We start from the raw sequence: 4654 nt of genomic DNA, 5'->3' as shown, positions 1-4654 counted from the left end.
TGAGATGAGATAGTGGATAAAAATTATGAAGGGGACCGAGAGTAAGTGAGGGAGCGACAGAGAAACAGGGGAGGGGAGGGGCTGGGATGAGGGAGGGATGGTAGCTAACACGCTGCACTGCTGTGCCAGCATCTGTTTCCCAGTCCTTCCTCCATTTCCTCTCCCCTCCCTTTCTCCTCACCGTCCTCTTTCTCTTCACACATAATCAGCCTGTTTTTTTAGGCATTCACTCCTTGGCTTTGGTATCTTAATGCTGTCATCACATGAGTAAAGACAAACAGACTTTTCAAATAAAAGTAATCGGTACACAGTAAATTTCCATGTGATCCTTTTTACTTTGAGACCTGGGACATTGGTAATGTCTGCCCCTGCTACAGATTGTACAGACAAGACTGGAATCAAATACTATAGTGTGCATTGTGATAAGGAAATAATTAACTATATCAACTTCTGCAGCTTTAGTGCCACCATGAGGTTGACATTTGTGGTTCTGAATAAGTTTTTGGGTAATGATGAATATCTGCAACTGTTTAATATATAAGCTGACGGATGTGTCAGAAAATCACCTGCAACTCAATATCAGCAAGCCGATTCCAATGAGCAACTGTAAGCAGGGTGAAACTCAGCATTGACATGATAAAACTGAGACACACTGGAATATCCCCATGAAAAGACATTAAAACAAATGTGATAGCTGACACATTGTGAGCCCATGTGACTGAATGTGATTGTGTCACACTTTCATTCAATAAAAGCAGCAGCTGCTACTGTTCTCAGGTGTAGTTTCACTTGCAGAGCAATTCAATGTATAAACAATCATTGTATTACTAGTAATGAAATCATGTGAAAAAGTATCACTATTGCAGCAACGTGAGACTCTGCCCTGCAGTGGAAATATTCGACATTCAGCATACTGAGCTGCTGGAATGGATGCGCACCGATTTAATCTGAAATCCAAGATTAAGTATTCATGATCCCCGGAGCACAGCTGTTAGTGTTGATGGCAGCAGGAGTTTCATTTAAGCAGATTTGAGAACTGATTCAAACAAACCCAACATGGACACAGTCAGTGAGGAAGAAAGAAAACAAACAGAGCGACAGCTTCTCTCCACAAATATACACATTTCTGCACACACATGTAGATAAAGATGTGTAAACACTCACAACTGACCAACACAAAGCTAAAAATTAATTTATGAGGGCAGATTACAGTTGATAAAATATCAAAAAATGCTCTCTTTGGCATTGAGTTAAGCTTTTAAAAACCCTGCTAACATGATGATCCCTCTAAGCTCAAGAGCAACAATTTCTCGACAACATAGGATTACTGTATGTTCATGCATGTGTATGTCAGCATGTATAAACCTAATAAGTCGCTGATTAATCATTAGGACAAGGTAATATGTGTTTTTTCCTTCTGGTGTTGATTTTACTTGTCATAGTGTTTTCAATGCCAAGGGAAACCATAACTATCTAATGTTAGTGCTGCTCATCAACAGCTATGTGTCACTATAGGTGACATAAGAGGTGCGCACAGCAGGAAACTACCGTACACTACTGATCTAAATTAGCTGAAACCATCGGCACAGCAGTCACACTCACTGTGGTACCTTCACATCCAGCAGCCGCACTGGACTTCCTGGCACACTTGAAATATGTCCCGACATCCTTGTCTGATAGCACCCGCTCCCTGCTGGTGTCTGAAACCTTATGCACAAAACAGACAAGTGATTGAGTGGATTTGGAGGAGACAATTAAATGTCTGTGTGCAGCAGGTTTGAGTAGGTTGGCCCTCACAGATCAGAAAAAGTGATTAAGCTCATTATATGTCTTTGCTACAATTGAACCTTTCTCTTTACCCCTTGTCTTTCTTATCTATGTCTCATCTTGAGTTGTCTCTTAGCGCATCTGTGGAATTTCTCTCAGGGGAGTAAACTAATCAGCAGACTGCAGACTGTGTCAAAATACTACAACCAAGAGTTGCGATGTACATGTATAAGCAGGCTTATTGCATCTTAGAAGTAAGTTCTGTAAAAACACACAGCTTGAAAATTCTGCAGAACTGTCAGGTTTTACATGACATGAGCGCTTTTTATTTGGTCTAATTTTGATGGATGCGTGCTGAAATTCGTGTGGATCTGTGTGTGCACCGAGCAATAAAAACAGCAACATTTTAACACAACCCATGGCAAATTCTATCTAATATGATCGTGTTAAAACCTGAGTCATTCTAAGGCAAATTAAAACAAAAATATGATGATAATCTTCAGATTAAAGGATCAGCAACAAAAAAATTCAAATTAGCGGATGGATACTGAAGATCCACATGATGACGGTATTTTTACTGTCAAGTGTCTTGTTTTGTGTAATAAATATGTATCTTGTTCAATCAAAGATCATATCAATTCTGCAGTCGTGCATGCTTACAGCAACCCAAGGTGATTTTGGCCAAACTTTTCAGGTCCAAAGGCACTCACCTTAACACAGCTGTCTCCAAGAAGCTCTTCGGTCCTTCCTTGCACTTTTGCCAAAGTCTTCATTTTAAATTCCATGCTTTTCGGGTTCACCGTGAGCTTTCTCTATTGTTGTATCTTTTATCTTCTCGGTGAGATCATCTCCTTCTCCCTTCGTTTAAGCACACATGCTATGTTTTTCATTAACTCAAAGGCAAAGAAGCAGTTATAAAGGTTTCAGAAAAATGTCAGTACCATCCTGGCTCCTGTCTGACAAAAAGCCTAAAGAAGACAATCTATGCTTTGCAGGAGCTCTTTTTCTCCTCAGGTCAGATCCAGGCAGCTAGACAGTCGCAGTGGGATCTCTCCTCAGGCCATTGAGGATGAAAGGGGGGGTTCTCCATCCAGACAAGTCCAGCCATGCCCCACAAATCCTCTGTGAAGTCTGTATCCATTCCTACAGCTAGAGTACACAAAGACGTTTAGGATTTAAATGATCATTCTGCACTGTGCTCATGCTTCATATTTCTAACATATAAATGGGAATCAGTTTCTTTTTACTGTGGCCAAATAAAAACTAAAGTCTAAGGCTGGAACACGCGAACACTGTGCGAGATCCCCCTCTGGTGGTAAATCTTAGAAAAATCATCATACAACCTCAGCTGCAGCTGCTTTTCTTTGAGATAAGTTTTGTTGCTGCTTTAACATCTTGGTCTTTGGGATCTGCCTTTCTTTTCTAAACACATCGGTCATGACTGATGGGATTGGACTGCCAGCTTGTTAGTCCTATCAATTAATACGATTAATCTTACTTAAGCAGCTTATAGTTCTTTTTAGTTCGTTTTTTTTCATTTGTATTAATTACTTCTTTTTTGTGGAATACAACATACTGCACACATCCTGTAAGTCATTTACTGTAAATATGATTGCATAAATAGATGGTGATTTAATCAGATTTTATGGGAGACATGGTGCAGAGGTTACTGAACAGGTTATTTCTTCCAAGGTTTTTTAATTGTAATTATTTAAAAAATATATATTGTGTCATGGTGTTGTTATTCCAGTATACGGTAAGTGTGGCGATATCTGTTATTTGGTCCCAAAAATACAAGGTAAAAAGACAAGAAGTTGCCGGTGTCACTGAATTTGACAACTCTCTTTGGAGCCAGTGAGTAAAACACAGATGCTGTGCTGAAAGATGAAAATGGCCTGAGCAGTAAGTAATCCTTTCTATAAATCTGTTTTAAGTGGGATGAGCTAAGCATAGGAGATGAACACAGAGTGTCTGTGAAGACTCTGCAAAGACTCCTCCTCTTAGTTCTACATGTAGGATGGAAATGAGTAAAGTACGTCTGTCCAGGAGGAAACTGTGACGGTTGCATTGGAATCATATTCAGAGTGTTGACATAAGTCAGAAGTCATTAAGAGGAAGTCACAGAGGTGTGAAACAGGAATATAACTACACTTACAGACAGGCAGAGTACCCTTTATGGTAAGTCTTCCATGTTCATGTGTTTGTGTGTCTGTTTGTCGATAGTGATAACATCATATTATGATGGAAGTTGTTCTTCAGAGTCTACTTTGGGCTCATGGACTGTGATTTCTCAGTGGTCTGTGACATCAAAAGATTTGACTGTGATAAGCTTTACATAAAGATTTACCAAACAAAAACACTTCCCTTTCTGCAAAACGGTCGTACCAGGTGACTGATTCTCTTCAGTGCTCCAAAACAACTTAAAATCTTTGTGATTCCAATATGAGGAACACATGCAAAACATGAGTAAACTTTTGCATACGATGTGGGAAGCAAATGAGAGAGGTTAAACACAAGATACCAGTAGTTATTAGCTTCAATAGCTAAACATTGGCTTCAGAAAACGGTAAAAGAGCCAAAGAATGAGTTGATCGCTTCCACATGTGACTGAGGTTATTCTGAGGTGCGTCCTTATTTAGCCCTGCTCTACGTTTAACACTGATCCTTTTAGTACACAAAAAAGGCACACAGAGCTCATCTCACTGACGCCACACCTCTGCAACACACAGATACGACACTCTTAATCCCTGACTCTTGCTGTTCTTTGTTAATCTGTCAGCAAGCAAACTTTTCATTTTTCCCTGTTCCAGATCTGAGGCCTGATAAACAGCGAGCCAACACACCAACACATTTTAACATGATATTATGTCATATTATTCTGCTTTAT

Source organism: Leuresthes tenuis, unplaced genomic scaffold, assembly GCF_036924035.1.
Source record: "Leuresthes tenuis unplaced genomic scaffold, fLeuTen1.0.hap1 SCAF_3, whole genome shotgun sequence".
NCBI classification, from domain to species: Eukaryota; Metazoa; Chordata; class Actinopteri; order Atheriniformes; family Atherinopsidae; genus Leuresthes; species Leuresthes tenuis.
The sequence above is the reverse complement of the archived record's forward strand: the minus strand, read 5'-3'. Positions refer to the sequence as shown.